Here is a 23619-nt window from a genome sequence, read left to right on the forward strand (position 1 = left end):
AGCTTGGTGCTTTCGTTTTCTTTTCGCTCCTTTCGCTAAGTAGTTTGGAAAGGCGCGGAAAAGTGCAAGGGGGAGGGAGGTGGTAAATGGAGAGCGAAAAAAAGTGCTCTTTGGCTGTAATAAAGTAACTCTGGTGTTGGGGAGGGGGAGGGGAGACCAGGGGCATTAGGAGAGGAAAATGTAGGGAGGGAGCCAGGAAGCGGGAGGTTGGCGGAGTTGGTCTAAATCGCTAGAGCTGATTGTAAAGACTGACTGACCCCGGAGGGTGTGTCATAAAGCCATTGTTTCTTTTGTGACAAAGAAAAATAAAACTCCACTTTTTTAATGTCAGAAAAAATGTTTTGTGAAATGTAAATGCGGCCGCACAGTAACGAAAATGAGTCCTCAATACAGCCTAAGGGCGAATTGTAAAATAAAAGGATTGGGATAAGGGAGAAAGTGATACTATAAAGGTCCAACTGAGGCCTATTTGCTAATTATTTAGAAACCGGGATAGAAAGGAGGTGAACACCCAGGAAGAAAAATCTTCCTTCTGCAGCAGGGGGGAAATCACGAAACCAACACATTTAGGATTAAAATCTGCTCAAAATTCTGACTCATTTGCAACAGGTTACCCTGAGCTTGACTTTGAAATCTCAGTGGTAAAGTGTTCGAGTGTAAAGTACCCCACCTCATAATCTCCCTCCTCTTTTTAAAATAACATCTCGCTACAAAAAAGAAACACTTCAATAAGTTAATTGAACCAATGTTTAAGGTTTTTCCTCTTAATTTTTTTTTAAAGTTCACAGTTAGAAAAGTTACACAAAATCTAACAAAGGTAACAAAACATAATAACAGCTGCTCGGACCTGAGAACTCCAGACCGGAGTCTGGAACTTGAAGAGCACCCTACAGGTTCAGACAAGTCCAGTCCCCCAGCTCGCCTTGTATCTCTTTACAACCCGCAACCCTCTCGGCGGGTGAGTATCGTGCTCTTTCCTCTCCAGGGGATGTTCTTGCCAAAGCCCCATTGGTCCTCTCTACACTAGGGGAAGGAGAAGTTGATAAGAATACCTTCCAAAAACGACCTTAAAAAAAAAAAATCACATAACCTTTCCAGCAAGTTGTTTACCATATTGCCCAGCTGCCCAGAGAGGAAAAAAGAGGTCCTATGTGTTTCCTGACCCTCTTCACGTGTCCAGCTCATCCCTGCTTTCTTTCTATCCGGATCTGGCTTGTGAAATTATCCTAGTACAACTCTAAAAAAGTTAAAATGCGATATAAAAATAAGTAAATGAGTAGGGAAGCGGCTGGAAGCTGATTGTAAATAACACTTAGGAAAAGTTAATTTTACTTAGTTTCATAGTAAGGCCGCCCCTTGTGTTTGTAGTATTCCTCATTTACACTATTTAGACTTTGGCTTTAAGCCAAAGAAGTGCTCAGTTTCATTTTGGGGCATGGTAGAGTCTACAATTTCGTGACCAGGTATAAATAGGTTAAAATATTTTTTCTTATAAGTCTATTGTCATTAACTTCAAAAACTAACTCTTTCAACACCTGCCGGCTTCAAATACCTTCCAGCAACAGGAGTTTGAATTCCCAGTAGGTGGAAGTAAACTATGGCAAATTGTCACAGCACCTGTGAAGACAGATCTTTTCTGGGCGCCTTTTTAATGCCGGAGCCTGCTGCCTTATGGGATCAACATCTCCCGATAATGTGCAGGCGTGTCATGATCATGACCCAGGAGCAGCCAGGGTCCTTTTTCACCCCGTCGCTCTACGTAGACATTCGGCCAAGAGTATGAGAAAAAAACCAGGAAGGTTCGAAACATACAAATATAATGCACATGCAATGCACCGGCTTAGGTCATATCTAAAAGCACGAACATGAATGTACCCTGGGGTGTAGACTCTGTGGGGGGGGGGGGTAGAAACAAGGAGACATGGGAACGCACAAATACACGTAAGCAAGGTGCCAACACAACAGGGAACGGATCCCGTCTGCTAAGACGCTCTGGAATCGGGCGGCAGGGGGGACGTTTGGGTACTAAGGAGTAGTGCAGGGAGAGGGTTCAGGGGAAGGGAGGGGTGGGAGGGAGTTTCTCTTTGCGGCTGCTACCGCTGATGGCAGGCGGCGCGGGAGCACTTGGGCTCTGGCAAGCTGGTTTTCCCTGGCAGGCACGTGACGGGGTTTGGCCGGATTGCTCCCGGGGCTGCAGAAGTGGGAGGAGGAGGAGGCGGCGAAGAGGAGGAGGAGGGGTGGGGGGCTGTCCTGTTGTGTACTTAGGTCGTGTGCTGGGGCTTTTCTCTCCTAGGAGCAGAGAAGGGGAGAGGAGGGGGGGAGGGGCCACTGCTCCGCCTTCTCCTTTTCGCAATGTTGACGCAATCTATAAATAGTGGAACAAAAGGACCAACTTCCTCGGAGCTTTGCTGAAACTGCACAAAAAAATATCGTCGGGGGGTTCCCTCCAGCGGGGCTGTAGGGAGGGGAGAGCGGGGCGCGGGCCCGACCCGGGCCGCGGGGGACACCTGGCTGCAGGCGCTGCCGCCTCCTCGCTTTGTAAAAGCGGCAGCTCGAGTCCCGGGGCCAGGGGCTCTGCAGCTGCCTCCCTCGCTCGCTCCCTCCCTCTCTCGCCCGCCCGCCCGCCCGCCCGAGATCGTCTTCCTCCGCTGACAGGTCAGTAGGTGCCGCCCGGTCCGGTGTCCAGTGCGCCCAGCCTCGGGGGAAGGGAGGGCAGCGGGGAAAAGAGGACGGGAAAACCACCTCCAACCACGCGCACTGCGAGCTCCTGGGCGGCGGGCAGGGACGCAGGCAGCTCGAGCCGTGCGGAGGCTGGGGCCCGGGAGCCGCGCGGCTGCAAGGTCGGCGCGCCGGGGAACCGAGCCCAGCCCCGCCCCGCCCCGCGGGCCCGGCTCGGAGGGGAGCAGACGGTGTCTGGCCGCCTCTGCCCCGCTCCGAGCCCGCACTGGAGCTCTCCTACGCCCCAAAGAGATTGGAGCGGCGAGAAGCAGTAGAGCCGCCCAACCACACACGCCCGAGCTCTGGAGCCTGCTCACCCCGAGCGCCCGCCGTTGGGGGGCGGAGGGGGCGGGGGACTTGCCCGCCGAGCGCCCGGACGCGCAGCTGTGGCAGTTGCTTCGGAGCGGGGGGGGGGGAGGGGGGGGGGGGGCGGGGGGGGCGCTGTTGACAGCCGGGCCAGCGAGGGGAGGGCGGAGGTGGGAGACGGAGGTGGGGGTGGGGGAGCCCAAGAGCGCGCGCAATGGGGTGTGGGGGTAATGGGAGGGAAAGAGTTGAGGACACGTGATGGGCAGACGCCCCCGCCACAGGCTGACAACGGTAGGATGACGTAATGGCCCCCTAACAACGGGAGGCGGCACTTCCGTCCCCCTTCTCCATCTCCTTCGCTACTTTATAGCACTACCCCTGGCCTCTGCCGTTGCTTCACTGAGTCTTTAGAGACGAGGGCATTTCTCTCTTCACCTTTCCCCCAGGAGAAGGAAATGGCAAACCACTCCAGTATCTCTGCCAAGAACACCCTAAAATGGGGTCACCGAAAGTCGGACACGACTGTAAAGACTAACACCACCACCTTCCCCCCAGCCTCCATTCCCAGTTCCGTGTCCCCGGTTGGCCCAAAGCCAGGGCATTTTTTTTTTTTAACCTTCTCCCCTGCGGGGCCGCCCCTCTCGCGTTCCCGCCTCCCCATTGTGTGAGCGGCCGTTCGGGGCGGAGGCCGGAGCCGGCCCCCCGCGGCTCCGCGTCCCGCCCGGCCCCACCGCACTCTGGCGGCCTAGTACCCGCAGCCCCGCGCTCCGCCGCGGCTTGGCGCTGTTGCCGGGGCAGCTTGGGTGCGGGGGCGGGCTCGGAGGAGCCTTACCCCTACCAGGTCCCGAGAGGGGGAGGTGCCCCACGCTGGGCCGGCCTCCTGGAGGTGTTGCACGGGCTTGTCCAGGGCCCCGGGGGAGGGCTCGCTGTCCCTCCTCTGGGTGTGTGTGTGGGGGGGGGGGGAGGAAGCTCAGGGTTTGGGGTGACTCAGCGCAGCGGTAGCTATTTATAGGTCGCTGCGTTGTGGGAAGAGAAGACTTCACCCAAATCCGTCGGCTCGATACGAAATAGCTCCCTTAGCTAGAATTATTGAACGATTTAACTTCTAGAAAAGATGTTTGTGTGCCACGCGGGGTGTGGCGCAGAACCTGTCATTTACACCAATGCGAGTTACTATGGGACTGCTTAACTTTCTGAGACGTTTCTAGGGATAGGTGAATTTGGGGAGACGCAGCAAAACTGCACGTCCCCGTTGGTGTGCTTACCTTTCAAGCAATACAATCGGGGAAAGACCCAGCTTTCCTCTTAAAGAGGTTCTGAAATAACGGCAACGATGTTATTTACTGCCTAGTTGCACCAAATTTGTCAGCTGGGAGACAATGAAATCCAGATCTGAGGTCAGAGGCTAATTACAGAATTTGTAAAATATATTTTTTAACCGTTACCATGTGGTGCCTAGGTACAAAGTAGCTGTGTTTAATGCCTATAGAGTACTGGAAAAACATAATGAAAACATCGTAATTCTTGCAAAAGATACTGCAAGAAATTCTTTGAGGATTTATAGAGCTAAATAGGTATCACGAGGAATCAACCTATCCCTTGCAGTTCTCTGTTAAGTTTTCAGAAGTACAGTGAAAGTTGCAGGCATTTAGTAACTGTGGGTGAATTTTTTTTTTAATCAGTGGTTATTCTATTTCCTCCCATCCCTTTTATAGGAAGGAAAGGGGGGAGGACACACTAATATTCTACTGTCGGTCACTGTCCTAAGTAAGCACTTTACAAATATCTCACTTGATCCTCACAACAACCCTGTGAGGTAGGTTGTACTTTTATCCCCCATTTTACATTTGAGGAAACTGAGGCAAGCAGCTGTTAAATGACTTGCCCTGGATCATGCAGGAGGTCATTCAGCATGAAGCTGAATTTGAATTCAGGTCTTCCAGACTCAAGGCCAACCGCCCTGCAGCGCCACCTAGCTGCAATATGAGGGAATATAAGCTGGTATAGAGAGACTAAGGTCCTCACCCAAATTTCTCAATTTTTTTTTTTTATGACCTGGGATTTAAGCATGTTCTTTGAAAAGAAAAGGGAAATACTTTTTTGGATGAGGAAAAGGATTTTTTTAATCTATCTGCATAAAGAAATATAGAGTCTAAACTAAAAATAAACCAAAAATAGCTTCATAAAAAATTTTATTTCAGCAAAAAACTCTGCAAATAAATGAACCTTACTTTATGAAACAACAAAATAGTCCCTAATTGTATATACCATGATTCTTAATGTACTTTAAAAACTAACTGAAGTTCTAGTTTTTAGGTATTCCCTTTCACACCTATCACAACTTGAACCCTAGAGGGGCTTAGCTTTTTACATGAGGTACCTTAGTAGTTGATCAGCACTACACTTGTAGTATTTACTGTGATCTTTCTATTCCTCTCCTCTTCTCAGAGATTGTCCCCACATTTATACTTACAGAGATGTGCTAGAGGTGGCTTGAAACTGAATTGTTATATTTCCAGTGTGAGCACCTATACATCTCAGAAACTGATTGGCAAATCAGAGCTTGATTCATTGTTTGTTGACTTTCTAGACTTAAGGTGATAGAGCAGACTAAACTTAAGTGTATTCTTCCTGAGAGAGCCACTTGTTAAACACGCTCTTATAGAACTAAGACCTAAGTAAGGGACCCATAAAATCTATGTGTGATCTATTGAGTCCAGTACTCTGATGTGGCACTACCAATACTTTGGGCAATGGAATGGTCTATCTACCTCAGCAATCTCTAAATGTGCCGCAGACACATTTTTGTTTTTAATAACATGTATACAGTTAACCAGACTAGGTCAGATATGATTCTGAAAGCTGTTTATTCACTTGGATTCATCCTCCCCACCTATGAATTTATGTTCTTAAAAAAGTAGTATCTTTTGTAGCCTTCATCTCCCAATACCCACAAACCCAATAAAATGTTAAGATGGGTGGAAAAAAGGAGTTTAGCAAAAATAACCAACACATCAACTGAGAAGACAATATTATGCAATGACTTTTGATGCAGCAAAGAGTGGTGAAAGATGTAGTCTTACACTCTTTTTAAAGGCCAAGTCTAGATCTCATTCTTAACATAGTAAAGTTCATGTTTTGGTATGTTCTTGTTCCAGTTCACTTTAAATAACTTCCTAAGTCTTCCCATGCTTATCTGTATTCTTCTTTTCTGTCTCTTCTTACAGTTAAATAACTTGTCATTGCATTCATTTACCTCAGTGTTTAGCCATTTGCCATTTGAGGATCACCTACTTTGCTACTACAAAAAAATGCTGCAATAGAATTCAAACCTTTTTGACACCATTTATATTTTCCACTGATACTACTGGAGAGTTAGTCTGGAATCTTAGTTTTCTTATCTGTAAAATGGGGATGATATCTATACTTTCTGCCTCAAATGAAAATATATGTTAAATACTTTGCAAACTTTAAGGTGTTATATAAATGTCTGTTGAATTTAAAAGCTGGAAAACTATATGGTCCATTGTATAAAATAGCACTTCATTAGTCATTGGATCATAAATTTTGAACTTTGTAAAGTCATCTAGCCTGCCCCTTTTATCAGTCAATTAAATAAGTATTAAGTGCTTCCCGTGAGCCAGGCACTGAGGATACAAGTACAAAGAATGAAATGACCAGTGTTTGAAATAAGCTCTCATTTTGATGGTCAAAACAACTACATAATTATAAAGTTAATAACTACACATATGCCAAATGTTAAGTATCAGGTTACTTATGGAGAGAAAGTCCTAGCAGTTGGGAGAAATGAAGAGACCTCATAAAGAAAAGGAAACTGGGCCCACAGTGGTTAAATGATTTGCCCAAGGTCACCCAGAGCCAGAATTTGAGCCTAAGTCTTTTGAGCCAAGTCTAACACTTAGCATTGTGCTATACAGCCTTTTTGAGGTTCAAGGGGTGGGTCTAGCTAGAGTTAATTCCAGGGCCTTTAGCAAAATTTTCAAAAAGTCTCCCCATTCTGTTGCCCATACCTTCAATGTATTATTTCCAAAAAAAAAAAAAACACCCCAAAATGCCCCCCACCCACCCAAAAAAAATTCCCCAGCAAAATGGAGACTTGTGAATCCTCAGTTCAGGAACTGTTTAGGTTGTCATTTGCAAAGGCATCTCTATTAAAATCCTTTGATTTGAAAGCCTCTTTCACTTCTATCATTACAGCTGTCGGTCCACCTTGGCATTAGCAAACATTCATTGTCATCAGAACATCACAGATTTTTTAGATTTGACTGTTAGTGGTCATAATAGGACCACAGATTTGGAGCTATGAGAGACTTCAGCAGCCATCTGATTCAACTTTCTCATTTAACTAATAAGGAAAACAGGCCCAGGGGCGGGAGGAAGAAAGAACTTGCCCAAGGTCTTACAAGTAGGTGGGAATTGACCAGAGTTTCTCAGACTACAGAACCAAGATGCATTCTGCTATGCCACACTGCTTCTAGCTCTATTATTTCCATAAGATCAAAGATCAGAGACCATCCAGATTGGCCTCATCATTTTACAGATGAGGAAGTTGAGGTTTAAGGAGATTAAGGGAATGGTCTAAGTTCATACTGGAAATGTGATAGGCAGGATTTGAATCTAGACCTTCTGACTCCAGAGCTAGCATCCTCGCCACTCTCCCACTGCATATGGCACTCCATTATGGCAAAATGTCTACAATACTTCCATTCTAATAAGTAGAAACTTCATCCATCATTCATTAATAGTCCAAAAATTGCCATTTTTAGATGGAATAAGCATTTATATAGTATCCACTATATTCCATGTACTGTACTAAGCACTTTACAAATATTCTCTTCCTTGATCCTCACACAAATCCTGGAGGTGCTCTTATTTCTCTCATTTTACAGTTGAGGAAACTGGGGCAGACAGAGGTCAAGGACTTATCTAGAGTTACATAACTATTAAGTATCTGAGGCTGCTTAGTTGCCTCTCAGGCAGCTAAACAAAGAAAAGCAAAAAATGATCCTTGCACTCAAGGAGCTCACATTCTAAGGTAGGGGTTCTAAGAAGCAGAAGTGAAGAGAAGGTCCATTCCAGGCATGGAGCACAACAGCTGAAGGAATTGAGAGGGATGATAAGGGCTATATATGGAGAACAGCAAGCAGGTCAGTGTGACACAGAAGCACATATTTTTTAAAAGTGATTGCAAATTAATATAATATTCTGAAGCCTTCTGTGTGTCATCAAAATCATGTTGTGAATCTGAATAAATTTAGAATGTAGATTTTTAAAAATGAAAAATTTAGATATAATTCATGTTATCAGAGCATATACATTTATGAAAGTCTGTTTAACAGTATAGCTTAATGATCTTTTAAAAAAGAAAAAAGTATATTGCTTTTTAAAAATAAATATGTGTTTGGGCAGCTAGGTGGTGCAGTAAATAAGAGCTCTGGCCCTGGAGTCAGGAGGACCTGAGTTCAAATTAGGCCTCAGACACTTGACACACATACTAGCTGTGTGACCTTGGGCAAGTCACTTAACCCCAATTGCCTTGCCTTATCCCCACCAAAAAAAAAATAAATATGTATTTATGTTTGATGTTTTCTGTATAGCAAGGATATAGAAAAGGTTTTAACTTGCCGTTCATTTTAAACAAACAAGTCAGTTTAGACCAACATCTTAAGACATGTTCTATAATAAATTCAAAATAGATACATAACCTGAATATTAAATATTATTGTATTGTTGGCAGAGTTGTGAATTAATGTAACCATTCTAGAAAGCAATTTGGAATTATTCAGAGAAAGCAACTAAAATATCCATACCCTTTTCCACTGCTATGCATATCTCTCAAGGAGGATAACTTACTGCATACATTTTGAACATACTTCCCGTGGCAACACATATGCTTTAAATAACTGAGTAAGCAAAAATGAAAGGCTCCATTATATATACACCATAATGGTTATATCAGTACTTTTTTGGTAACAAAGACCTAGAAACAAAAGTTGATATCTGTCCTTTGAGGTATGGATAAATGAGCACATGAATGTAGTGAAATATCATTGAGCTACAAGAAACCATATGATGAATACGAAGAAGCATGAAAAGACTTAGAAGAACTGATGCCAAGTTTAAGTAAGCAGAACCAGGATACAATGACTACAACAATATAAATAGAAGGGGGAAAAACAGCAGGAGCAGCAAAACAATCAAAACAATGCTGTGAAATTATAATGACCTAGTTTGACCTCAAAGAAATGACATGAGAAGTCACATCCCCCTAATTCTTTGCAGAAGTAGGAGAATATGGGTGTGGAACAGTACATGTAAACTGTTTGTTAGTTTTTGTGAACTTTTTTTTTCTTTATTATAATGGATGGTTCTCTTGGAGGGATTCAGGGGTAAAACAGTAGGAAAAGTAGATGATGTAAAAATAAAAGCTATCAATTATTTTTTTTAAATCCTTATAGGTCAGGCCTCAAGTAGTAATGCTCCTAATTTTTTTTGACTTAATAACTACCATGGAGCCAGTCCATAGGAACTTGGGTAAACAACATTTTCAATGTGGTATTGAAGAGAGAATAACCATCATCAAAAGATGCCATGAAATTTTACAAACGCTGTTTATCTACAAACCAATAGGCTTGCTCTGCATTGTAAAAGGGCATCATGACAGTTTTACTATGACAGAAAATTATCATCGAGCCAACTTATCTTGAGGGGTCTGAAATGATGGCAGGGGTGGCAAAATAAGTTTCAAATTAATTTTATGATGAATGCTATTCTTATCCTTGTATGCCATTAAGATTATTGCATATAAATAGAAGCACTTTAGAAGAATAGCAAAATGAAAATGATATATTGTCTGTTTAATGAAGACCATATACTAGTAATGCTAGTGTCTTAAGACCAGAATACAGCCTTACTATTTTAATAAGTAAAAACTAATATCTTTTCATATTATGCTGTATAATGCTGTTTCTCTTTACCTCCCTTATCTTCTGTCTTTAATAGTTTAATATAAAATGGATTTTGAAAGAAGGTAAAAAATATTTTATTGAGTACCTTTGATTTATGTACAAGGCAATATAATGTATAGTAGAGGCAACGAGCATTTATTAACTTCTTCCTATATGATAGACACTGTGCCAAGCACTGTATAGCAGTATATAAGATAGTACATGAGGTAGTCTAGTTAATAAAATGACTACATGTTGGTGGAAATTTAACTTCATCACAGGATTATTCTTGCTGTGAATATTTACTTCTACTGGTATGAGGATAACTAACTGCATACATTTTGAACATACTTCCTGTGGCAACACATATGCTTTAAATAACTGATTAAGCAAAAAAAAGAGATTGCAAAATTACATTTCATAACATCTAGCAACAGTAATAAAAGGAGAAAACTAGTAACAGTATAGTTTCATGGCAAAATTTCATTCTTTTAAAACTCATATCCTCACAATTCAGCCTTGACATTTTATGAGATGTTTTGTCCTTTACTTTTTAAATATGTTAAGCTTTACTTGATTCTTAATTTGCCTACTTATAATAACCAGTTACCAAGATTATTCATTTCTCATGTGCTCCCATTAAAGTTATTCTGATCAGGGCGGGTGGGTGGCACAGTGAATAAGAGTGCTGGCCCTGGAATTCTGAGGACCTGGGATTGGTTCTGGCCTCAGATACTTAACACCCACACAAAAAAACTGGCCATGTAACTTTGAGCAAGTTACTTAACCCCATTTGCTTTAAAAAAAAAAAAGTTATTCTGATCATCTGGGAGAGCTTTCGTTTAAAGAAGTAACAAAAGAATGGACACTTGTTTTCAAATGAAAACTCAATTTTAGTGTCACTTTTAACTTCTCTCTGGAACTCACCCTGCATATCCAATGTTGCCAAGCCATACTTATATGTCCCCTTCTCTCCATTCAGCAGCCACCTCATTACCTGGTGCTTGGACTACTACAGTGGCCTGCTGATTGGTTTTCCTGCCTTGTTTCTCCCCACACAACTGGCCTCTAATCCTACATCTCAGCTTCCTAAAGCTAAAGACCATGTCACCCTTCTCCATAAACTCTAGTTGCTTCCTCAGATATAAAATTCTGTGTTTGGCATTTAAAGCCCTTAACAACCTGGACCCTTCCTACCTTTCCAGTCTTATTAGATTTTACTCCCGTTCAAACTCTACTGTCATTATCCTTTGGGATTTTAAGCATCATGTTGGCTTCCTTGAATAGTACTTTGATAATGATATTCTTCAACCTCCTCAGTTCTAGCAACCTCTGGTTCCACCATTCTTCTGCTATGGCCAGTCCTAAACTTTATAATTCCACCCTTATACCATAATTCACCATCTTCTCATTCACACATTAAACAAGCTCCTTCCCCTCATTTTGATCTCTAGATCCTTATTCTCCCAGCCCATTTTCCCCATTGTGATTTCACTTGCCTCTACAACAAAATTTGACCCCCAAATCTGCCACTTTATGTTCTTAGAGAGCTTTTAGCCCCTAATCTTCTATGCTTCATCTCATCTTCAATCCTGGATAACCCTCACCATCAGACTCTGTTCCTGATAGCTAAAGAAAAGTTAGGAAGTCATGCCGATTTCCCAAGCTTATTGTTGTTAAGTTGTGTCCCACTCTTTTGAGACCCTGTGGACCGAAGCGCAGCATACCAGCCGTGAAGTTCTTGGTAAAGTTACTGGTTTGCCATTTCCTTCTCCAGTGGATTAAGGCAAACAGTAAGTTGCCCAGGGTCACTCAGCTAGTGTCTGAGGATAGATTTGAACTTGGGTCTTCCTTACTGTAGGCCCAGTCTATCCTCTGAGCTACCTAGCTGCCTCACAAGCTCATGATACATTTTATAGCTCATTTGGGCTGTTGTCTCCAACATTTACTGACTCAATTTTATTCTCCAAATTGATTGTTTTAATCCTCTCAAATTCTCATCACAGTCTTACCTTCCTCCCTTTCCACTTTCTACCCCATTCCCTCTCCCACTAACTCAGAGCAGATAATTTAGTTTCTTATTTCATGGAGAAGACTGAGACAGTCCACTTCTAATTGTGAGGAGCTGTTCAGCTGGATCCAAGGGGTGAGGGCACTTGTTCCTCTCAGTCCTGGATGTAGACAAGGCCTGACCTGGGGGACTCGGTCTCTAATGAGCAGAAGGCTTGTTTCTCACATGTTTAATCCCATAATATACTACCCACCCTGGAGCCCCAGGGAAAAATAGCTCACAACTTAGGTCTCACAAAAAAAGGGGAGTCTTAAGAGGTACTAGGTGTACAATATGAAGCAAGGTATGGGATAAGCACTTTATTTCTACATACAAAGTAATGCTAAGCATAAAAGAAAAATGGTACACATTAACATAATGATTGATATAAAATCTATTTGATTCATATAGAATAACTTTATTTACCAACTCATATTAAAAAGCACACGAATGGCCAGAAGCAGCTGGAAAAGTTCATCATCCTTAAAAGACCCAAACAATGAGTCACCATGTCCTTAGGGTTCTCAGAAGTTTCCAGGGGGAGCTCTGATTCTGGGTACATGTTCTTTGGGATGGTCCTTATAGGCCAGTTAGGCTCAATACAAAATGGAAAATTCCTCAGATTCTCCTCCACAATCTAAACTTTAACAGTATCCTTATCCATTATATTTTCTCTCCTATCTTAGAGGGAATGCATATTATTACTCTTTAAAGCCAATCCCCTCACCTTCAGTTTTTATCCTTTCTCCACATTGCTTCTCCCAGTAAGTCATCCCTCTGTCTTTCTCATGTATCTTAAGCTTCTCATTCTCCATTACTTCTTTCACATGTTTAAAAATGAGCTGTTTTCCTATTCCTAAAAATACCCTCCTTTGACCATTCTATAATCTAGCTACCATCTGTGCTCCTTCATAGACTGTTTTACAAAATGGCCTCCATCCCTACCCCTCTATTAAAACAGCCCTTTCAAAGGTCATTAGCGACCTATTAATTACCGTGTCAGGCCTTCTTTCCTCCTTGACTGTAGTATTTGACATTATCAACCACCTTTTCCTTCTGGATGCTCTTCCCCTTCCTTGACTTCTAAGATGTTCTCCTCTCTTGATTATCCTCCTGCTTCTCACCCTCAATGTAGCTAATTCTTAAATCTGTATCCCTGACCTGTGGAGCTCCAGACCTTTGAAAGTTTCTGCAATAGTTCTTTGAAGTAAACCACAAGGCATAACTTCTCCCCACCTCCCTCCCCTCCCATGCATCCATGCCCACATCCTTGACCACTTTCCCTCTTCTCTTTCTTTTGCCAGTTACTGTTCCAAGTGACACTGGTTCACCATGTGCTGGGATGGTGATGTCAGATCACAAAATTGACTGTTTCAATCCTAGAGTTTGCAGCTGGCTAAAATAAATAAGGTAAGAACATATTCTTTTCTATTTTTATATTTGTGACAAAGCAGTATTAAGATTCTATATTATTTAAAACTATTAACTAACTTGCAAAATGTGTACTACAAACAAGGAAAAAAGGGGCAGTTAACATCAATCCTCTGCTTGATGATTGTGAGGTCAAGACTGCTTCACCATTGTCACCACTCTTATAAGGGAATTACATAATGAATTATACAATGAATTAATAATTCATTTATTTCAGTTTATTCAATTAATTAAATTACATTCATTTAAATTCAATTAATTTCATTCAATTCAATTAATTCATTAAATTCAATTACATAGTAAATTATATAATGAATCATAAAATTCAAGGGACTTCTAAAATAAAGGGTGGAGTATGTTTCCACTTATCAAAATTATCAGCTAACATTTTTAAAAGCCTACCAGAAGTAGGATTTATCCTGATTACCTATGAGATATTTAGCAAATTACAAAAAAAAACCCTTTTAATATTTAATCTGAATAAACAATTTTTTTAATTTAATCTGAACATGTGTGACTTGATTTCTCTAGTGCAAAAACTCAGTGTTACCTAATTAAGTTTACTATTTCACAATAGTTTTGGTTTTTTTGGTTTTACATTTTTAAGCTGTTTCCTTGGGGGAAAGTATAATGTTTTGTTGAAGAATTTCATGTGAAATAAAAGTTTAAATCTGGTGCTTTGGTTTTTTACATCCTTTATTTTTATGTCTTTTGCTCTTCCATCACATTCATTTCTGAGTATAACCCTCCCAAAAGTAGTTCAGAAAAACTAATCTACACATTAGCCATGCTTGATAGTATATATAATATTCCATGCCCATTTTTCCCACCTCTGCAATCAAAGGCAAAGAAGGTCTTAAGCATTTTTAAAAATCATGGCTTTTGCTTTCAAATTGTTATGAATATATTTCCTATTTCAAGCCACATTCACCCAAACACAGCTGCCTCCTAAATCTTCAATTCAGATTTACATTTTTACCACTAGTTTGTGGGAATAAGTTTAAGCATATATTATTGAAGTATAATTATAGCCTAAGGCTCTGTCTAAACTTAGTGTGATAGTTATCTAAATTACCAATGAATAATAACATTTTATGGCAAATTTTATCATACCATGTTATAAAACAGTTTCATTTGATTTCTGATGTTCCTTTAAAACATTAGCAAAATCATAATTCTGGGTGAGAGAGAAGAAAACTACTAATTTATGTTTCTAAAACTAGTTACTGTTATAGAACATATCAGCTAGAATGTACAAAGAACAGTAGAAATGCCCACTAATAGACAAAATCAAGAAAGGAGCCAAGAGTAACAACCATGGTGTCATATGTCTACATAAATGCATAAAATAGAAGTGAACTAGATCTCCTAATGTAAGGAATCAGATTTGACTTCATGTATGTATTACTAAGACTTAGTGATTAGAATAGAACTCTGGAATTATATTATTGTCTTTTGTTCTCGAAGAGGACCAAAATGATATCACTGTGTTGGAGTGTCCAACTGTGACTGATCAGACCAATACAATCTGGGAAAGCTCTGCCACAGGTTGGGCACAAATAATCCACATGAACATTTGGAGCGGAAATGTCTCTAAATTTGTACTTCTCATGTTTCTTTTGAGCTACTGTAATTCTGCTTTGCTCATAAAGCACACTGCTTTCTTTGATGCACGCACACCATGCTGGACAATCCTTTCCCAATGTTATGCTATTGATTCCAAAGTTCTTCAGAGAAACTTTTAGAGTACCCTTGTATGGCTACTTCTGACCTCCATGTGAACACTTGCTGTATGTGCATTCTCAATAGTCTTTTGGGCAAATGTATGTTTTGCCATAGGTGTTGCACTCTCTGCAATAGAGTTTAATTATATACTTTATTCATGAAGAACAGAATAGCTAAAATGGGTAGCAGAGGAAAAAGGATGGTAAAGCAAATGAGCCTTTTATATTAAAAAGGTGGAGTCCTGCAAGGAAATCTAGAAACCAGAAGTCAGAATCATGATGAAGAACATTTGGGTTAAAATCAATGAAAGGAGAAAAAGAAGCAACATTGGCATGGTGGTGTACTATAGACCTCCATGACAGAGAAGAAAAGAAATCAGTGCACCAGTTTGGTAAGAAGATATCAAACAGGAATGGCAAAGATTTCAATGATCAAGTATACTATGGGCAAAGCAGAATTTATGGGTTTACCTTAATGAAAATGTCATACCTTGAAAGATGAAGTGTCGAGGAAGACCTGCTATTGTAGACCTGAGTATAACCAACAATGAAGAACTAATTTCAGAAATAGCAACAGTGTGACATTAGGAGAATGAAAATGGATATAACTTACTGGTATTTTAGGATTATTGATAATTAACTGAACCACAGCCAAATAAACTAATGTAATTTTAGGCTTTATGAAGAGAGCCATAGCATCCAGAGCCCAGGAGGAAAAAGTCTTCTGTCCTCCATCCTAGTCAAACTTCATGGATGAAGTATTGGTATTTGTTTCTGGGCACTATTTTAAGAACATTGACATACTCTATTTAGGGAGACTACCAGGATGGTGAAGAACCTTGAGACCATCTGCTAGGAAGTCGGAATCTTTATCCTAGAGAAGAGAGAAGACTTGGGGCAAAGGGAACATGATAGCTGTCCTGTAGCTATCCATGAAAGCTGTTCTGATTGACCCCAAAAGACAGAACTAATAGCAATGGTTAAACATTAAAGTGAGGCAGATTGCAGTTTAAACAATATAAGGAAAATTTTGTTTAGTCATTTTGGTCATATCTGACTCTACAAGACTCCAGCTGGGGTTTTCTTGGCAAAGGGAGTGCTTTGCTATTTCTTTCTCCTGCTCATTTTACAGATGAGGAAACTGAGGCAAATGGAGTTCGGTGACTTGCCCAGGATCACAGAGTTGGTACATGTCTGAGGTCCGATTTGAACTCATTAAGGTTCAGCTCTCTATACACTGTGACATCTAGCTGACCCACCAAAAAAGAGGATATAGGGGATAGACTGCCCTGGGGCCAGATGGGTTTCCACACATTCGAGCTCTTCAAGCAAAGGCTGGATGGTAGTTCTTAAGATATTTGAAAATAGCTGTCATGTCTCCTGTTAATTGTAACTCTTCTATTTAGAATCCTTTAACCGTTTCTTATGTTGTCATGGTTTCCAGACTCCTTCCATCATCCTGGTTATCCTCCATTGGTTGTACTCTAGTTTGTTAATGTCTCTTTTAAAAGGTGCCCAGGTGTTAAAACAACATTTTACATGTCACTTGATTAATGCAGACTACAGGGAATTTTTACTTCCCTTGACCTGGACTGTTATGGTATATCCCAAGCCCCTACATAATCCCTTTGTTACTGGTGATATGTGTAGGAGTTCCATGAGAAAATTTCATTGCATATGTATTCTATGGGTACCAAATATATTCTGCTATAACATATTAAACATGAAGTCATATATTTTAGCAAAATAAATGTTACTATTTTGAATGAAAACAAACTTATTTTATGCCAAAATATACCACCAACATCCCTCTCTCTCTCAGAGGCATAACATTTCCCAGGGCCAGAATTTATAGGTTTCATAAATATAGTTCAAATATAAAAGTATTTCATGGCTTAATTTGGATAGATTATTTTGTATTAATAATAAAGACTCTAGTTGTATTATCATACTATGATAGGCTTAATTGAACTTCTGACCCAACTAAATATTAAATTACTAAAAACATTTTCCCAATCCTGTATTTATGGGGTTTTTATTAACCTAAACATAGGATTTGAAATTTCAGAGCAACCTATTTTGTTTGGTCTTATTTTTCCAGCTTATATTGATATTTTAAATATATTGATTCTGATATTGAATATATTGAGCAATTTGATGTATACTCCCAAAATGAAACCTTTAAATGACAGTTGGTTTCCCCACAGAGTTTATAGAGTAACAGGGAGAATATTATATATACTCATATAAATAAGATGTAGAATAATACACATTATTATATGCATTATATTGCATATATATTCATTATATGCATCATATACGTTATTATGACTTAATGATTGTTAAGAATTCAGCAGGTGAGGTAGTTGTGAAGGATTGGTTTCCTTGGATTCCTTGTCATCTACCTTTTGCCTGGAGCACCATTCTCTATCTCCCATCTTCAGGGCTCTTCACTATTTGTTGCCCATGCCTGCAATGCTCTGACTCTTACTGCCCTGGCTTCTTTCAGGACTCAGCTCAAGTCCCACCTTCTGCAGGAAGCCTCTCCTGGCCCCTCCCGGCCTCTCCCAGTTGCTAAGTTTTTACCCTTTTAGATTACCTTAAGCTATTTAGTTTATATTTTATGTATACCTAGTTATTTACATGTTATCTCCCCCATTATAATGTATTCTCCTTGAGAGCAGGACCTTTTTTTAACCTTTCTTTGTATCCCTGACATTTAGCACAGTGCTGAGCACATAGTAAGTGCTTAATAAATATTTCTTGATTAACTCGGTGACTGACAGAGTCAGAAAAGCATAAGGGGCAAAGCCAGGAATCTGGTATAGCTGAAGTGTAGAGGGAGGACACGGAGGGAAAAGTAGTATGAGAAATGACTAGAGATGAAGAATGGCACAGTTTGTGAACAGTATAAAATTCTAAGTAAAATGTTTTAAATGACGACTAGGCAGTGATTGGGGGATTTTCAGTAGAAGACTGTCTTGACTAGATCTATGTCTAAGGAAACAAGTGGCAGCAGTGAAGATGGCTTGGTTGCAGGAAGACCATTTAGGAAGCTTTCACAAGTCTGGGGGGGTGGTGATAATAAGGCATGTACTGGGATGTTGGCCCTGGGAAAACAGAAGGAAATGAATGTGAGAGATCAGACAGGCAGAAATGATGCTACTCAAATATAACGCCAGTGTTTGGAACCTCAAAGACAAGTTGCATTGTGCCTTTCGCAATAGTAAAGTTAACACATTAGCCATTCCACCTATCATTGGGCCATCTGCAAACCTGATAACTATTCCTCCTGTGTCTCCATCCAAATTACTAATTAAAATGTTGAATGGGACTGGATCAAACATACTATGGCACAGTTTTAGAGATTACCTTCCAGGATAATAATGCTCTTTGGGTACAACTGTTCAGCCATCTATAAATTAACTGGAAAATACTACCATTCAGCCCTTATTCTTACATCCTCACAAAGATATCATGAGAGATTTTGTCAAACACCTTTTTGATGTTAGGGTAGATGGTTAACCTACCCATTTAATAAAAAGAAAGAGACCACACACTGTTTGATAGGACTAGTTTTAGAGAACCCATGTTGGCACATAGTCAGTGACTTCTTTTTTTATGCTTATTAACCATCTGTTTTAGAGTTTTTCAGGGACTGGTATCAGTCTTACTAGTCTGTTTTCTAGAGCCTGCCTTTTCTTCCCTTTTTTTGAAAATTATGACACCTGCCTGTTCCAGTGTTTTGGTACCCTTTCTCTTCTCATGATTCTTAAAAGATCAGTAGAGGTAATGCTTAAATGAAATCTGCATGTTTATTCAATAACCTAAAAAATAATTCGTCTAGTCCTAGAGGACTTATTTAAAAGGAACTGGGTGTACTTTTTCTCATAACTTAATCCTCAGTTGTCACATTTATTCTTTGCATTTCTGGTTTGCAGATTATTATGACCACCAGCATTCCTTCAGCTCTAAATTTATGATCCTATGAGCCATGATAGAAAAGAGTGAAGCAAGAAGAAATTTAGTGCTGCCTTCTTTCTCTCAGTCAAACTATCTCCTTCAAATTGTGGCACTATCCCTTATTCTCCTGGAAAAGGAGGGGAAGGGAATTACTATTTTTATAGAGCCTACCATTTATCAGGCACTATGCTAAGCACTTTTTTTTTTTTTTTACAAATATCTCATTTGATACCCACAACAACCCTGTAAGGTGGATGCTGTTAAGATCCCCATTTTACAGATGAGTAAATTAAGAATATTAAGAGGTTAAGTTGTCCAGGCACACACAGGTATTACCTATCTGAGGCTGGATTTGAATTCAGGTTGCCCTGATTCCAGGTTCATTGCTTTCAGAGATCCATGACACCACCTTACCTGTACACTGGCCTGTGTAAGTGCCCTAGTTGCAGTGGGGAAATACTCAAACCTTTACCAATAAATACAGGGGATAAAGCAAGGATACCACATCACCCCACCATTATTTGACAAGAGTTCTAGAAATGCTAGTGGTAGCAGTATGACAAGGAAAAGAAATTTTCCTTCCAAAAAGCATAAGCAAAAACAAAAAAAAGACAGAATTATCCCTACATACAAGTGATATGCTGGTTTATTTTTTTTTCAAACAACAGAGAAGCAAATAAACTAACTGAAATGATAAATTCATAAAAATTTCCAGTATACATTACATTTAGGAAGAACACAGCCCAGAAAGGAATATAATGAAATTCTAATCAAAATAATTAAAACCCACTTTCCCCCCCTTTCTTTTTGGTACCACAAAAAGTATAGCATATTAACTTTTGAGCAATTATTGATGCTGGTCTGCATGGATTGAACTTGGGAAGCTAACAAAATCAACCTCCCTAGACAGATTTGTTCTACATAGTAGATGAAGAAATGAAATAAATGAGTATTTATTGAACAAAAACTATTGTGCAAAGTTGTTAAGTTTACTGAAATATACAGTCTTTTGGATTGAAGAGAGCCTCCTCTACATTTGAAATGATTGGTACATTCAAATAGGATCTTGATCTGAAGTTCCTCTGATCTTTAAAAGCAAACCTCACAGAGGTTTTATTGATATACACATGCAGTGGCATTCTAGATAAATCAACTAAAGGCTTATCCAATTGAGGACTATTATATTGACAGGCTTCAGGCCCACCTTTCCTCTTGAGCTTGTGACTTGAATAGAAGATGTGAATTCATTCTAGCCCTGGAAACAAGCTACACATGATTATTCTGAGCTCTGCTTTAATCCCAGCCTAACTCTAAAATTACTCAAGCTAAAATTAGCTAGGGGGACTTGCCATCCCAGGCTTGAATGTAACTGACTATCCAAGTTACGAGATTATAAATTAAGTTATTACTAAACCAAATGCCCAATAAAAATGAAATATCCCTGTTATTGTTATTTTTAAAGCAGAGTAATTATTTAACAAATTTGAAGTGTTTTTATTTAATGTCTCAATCAGTTTCATTTATTTCAGTAATCCAGTTAATGAAAAATTAGAAATTGTATAGTTTCTATTCAATTTCTATTTCTTCATTAACTACTTAGTGAATTAAAATTACCCATAAATTTAACATAATAACAAAGTGGGCATACTATTTTCTTTGAAGTTGTAAACCATTGTAAAGTTAGGATGAACTGACTTTTCAAGACACCTAGACTCACATTTCAAGTAAAAAATAGTTTAATAACATTTCATCTCTCTCCCATCTAATCTCCCAGGAAGATCTTTGTGCAGTTAAACAACAAGAAAAACATAGAATAAGCAGAACTATTAACATTTCAGGATTTTGGTTTCATGTTACTGGTCTAGTTTTACCACTTGCATAATATTAAGTTTTCAAATTAACAAAATTTAGAAACGTTTTCTTTTTTGCAATTAATCTTAACTCAGTTCACTAATGTAAAATGTGGTTCATATACATTTTCAACTTTCTTTAGAAAATAAGCTGTGTTTGAATACTTTGGTTTTCATTTATTTATATGGTGTAAACATTTCGAATTTGTAAATATGAGTTTAGAGTACATACTAACTAGAATTATCTTGTTGTGTAATTAATGACTTATTTTGACACCTCAAGTATTTGGAAGGAAGGAACAAAGAAGTCAACTAACAAACCCTCTGGTATCCAAAATAAGTATTACAAAGTCCATGTTCAAGTGCTTCATTCAGGAGAGCTCCTGAGACCCTCAGGAGCTAACAACTTTTTTTTTTTTAACCTAACAACTCCTTTTTTTCCATATTAATTCTTAGTTTTTCCAGTTCTAACAATTTAGGTATTTGTTTCCTAGCCCACTGTTGTGAAGAAGGTGCTTTACAAACTTTAAATTGCTTTAGAAATTTAAGATATTACTAGGGGCAACAAATAAGGCAAATAGCTGATAGCAAGGGATGAAACAGGAGAACTGTAGACACAAGAACTAAAAAGTTTAGCAGAATCGGTAGAACTGACTGCTTAGAATGAGGACAAATTGTTTTTCATGCCTCAGTATGTGTTAAAGAAATCAATATGTCATTGGAAATGATAATTGGCATTTGTAATGACAACCTTGAGTTATCCAGAAAATTATGTTCAATATATATTCTCTCCGCTAAAGTTCTACTCCAAAATCTCATCAGACATGAAGGTGATACTCAGTTCTTGAAGGCTATTATAGGCCTGTATGAGCTATGGAAGGCCCAGCCTCCCTGAAAAAATTTCAAATATGGGTCTGATGATAGCTGATATGTCCTCCAAAGATTGTCCTAGCTCACTTCTGAGAGGCATATCACCAAGTCAACAAGCATTCTATTAAATGTTCACTGTGCTAAATACTGGAAATACAAATAGAAAGGAAAAAAGTCCCTGCCATCAAGGAACTTGCATTCTAATGGGGGTAGAAAATATCTAAAGGGTAGCTGAGAAAATAAGCCATTTTAGAAAGATTTCTGTTAAAAATGATTAAAGTACAGAAGATTTTGAACTTCAGTTATTTTGAATCTTCAATTCCGTGAAATACTGTATTTACTAGCAATACTTAGTGTATAGGTATAACCCTCTATACCGACAGTGGCACATTAGGTATTGCTGAATTCTTTTGTTCAAGAAAGGCTTTAATTTATGTGATATTAAGTATTGCCTTATAGTACCATTCTAAAATCGTTTATACCCAGCAGAATATTTTAATCTTGTTTCTGATTCAGTGGGAACATCCAAAAACATCTATGAAAGGTACATTATGAACATATCTTAGCTGCCTCTGGTTAGCTAAGCTCCCTGAAGGCAGAGCTAGCTCAACCAAGCTTGGTCCTTCTCTTTGCGCCCAGCCAAGTACTGTGCACGCAGTAAGGATGACTTCTCTCCTCTACCTTTTCTAGCTTACATGCTGCTTTTTCCCAAGTTGGGGGAAATATTTAATAGAGATGGACCGAAGCTGATCATATATCTCCAAATAGCAAACAACAGTACCAACATGGAGCGAGTGCCACATATCTACAGGTAACATTCCTAGTTGTTTATCAGCGCGGCAGGTATATCCAATACAGTAGGTAGATTAAGAAAACTCCACATACAGATAAGGGTCTTGGAAATGGATATTTTGTTTTTAACTTAGGTTTTCTGCTTTATAGCTTTTAACCCTACTAAGCACATCATTTTGCAAATTTTCATCATTGATTATATCCAAATCTATAAATGTTATTACAACTTTAGTTCACTAAAAAATTAAATATCACTATGATATTTAATTATCATTTTGAGTAAGGACAGAGTATCAATATATTTACTTTACTATTTATACATCCTTAGTAATAAATGTTTATTGATTTATTGATATGTATGTACTTGTACCAAAGTAAACATATACTCATGACACAGAACAATTTAAGAATTTAATTCTCAGGGGCAGGTAGGTGGCGCGGTGAATAGAGCACCAGCCCTGGAATCAGGAGGACCCAAGTTCAAATATGACACTTGACATTTACTAACTTTGTGACCTTGGGCAAGTCACTTAACTCCAACTGCCTTGCCCTCCCCCCTCCAAAAAAAAAATTTAACTCAGTAAAAATATGTGATGTGCTATCTTAGTTGATGATTTTTTTGTCATATACTGTGTGCCATCAAAATGGCATTGACAACATCAATTTAAACACAAGAAGGAAATGTGATGATTAGTATTCTAAGGATACCTTTTTCACTTATGATTCTTGTTTGTAGACTGTTCAGCAAAAAAGATAAAAAACATAATCTCTGTAACATAGAATAAGACTTGTAAACAGTAGAATTAGTTCAGAGAAAAATTCAAGTTTGCATGCATAAGTTCTGCTAATATCACAATTCATTTTTTTCATTCAGTTCTTCAAAAGACCCATAATTTCATCAGTGTGAATATTCCAATAGTAGCCAAGCTTCTGAGGATGGAACTTCT

General features: G+C 39.3%; 1 long non-coding RNA gene across 1 annotated transcript in view; it reads left to right on the plus strand.

Annotated features, from left to right (window-relative positions):
- The first annotated feature begins 2243 nt into the window (after positions 1 to 2243).
- The window catches only part of LOC138142566 (uncharacterized), a 153647-nt gene continuing 132271 nt past the window's right edge, over positions 2244 to 23619 (plus strand). Inside the window, exons 1-3 of the long non-coding RNA XR_011163469.1 lie at positions 2244 to 2655; positions 13347 to 13452; positions 22571 to 22691. This is a non-coding gene — a long non-coding RNA (uncharacterized lncRNA). The remainder of the gene's footprint in view (positions 2656 to 13346; positions 13453 to 22570; positions 22692 to 23619) is intronic.

Source organism: Petaurus breviceps, unplaced genomic scaffold, assembly GCF_028583685.1.
Source record: "Petaurus breviceps papuanus isolate PSGF00001 unplaced genomic scaffold, PetGlider_PUasm1.0 90594, whole genome shotgun sequence".
Classification (NCBI taxonomy): Eukaryota; Metazoa; Chordata; class Mammalia; order Diprotodontia; family Petauridae; genus Petaurus; species Petaurus breviceps.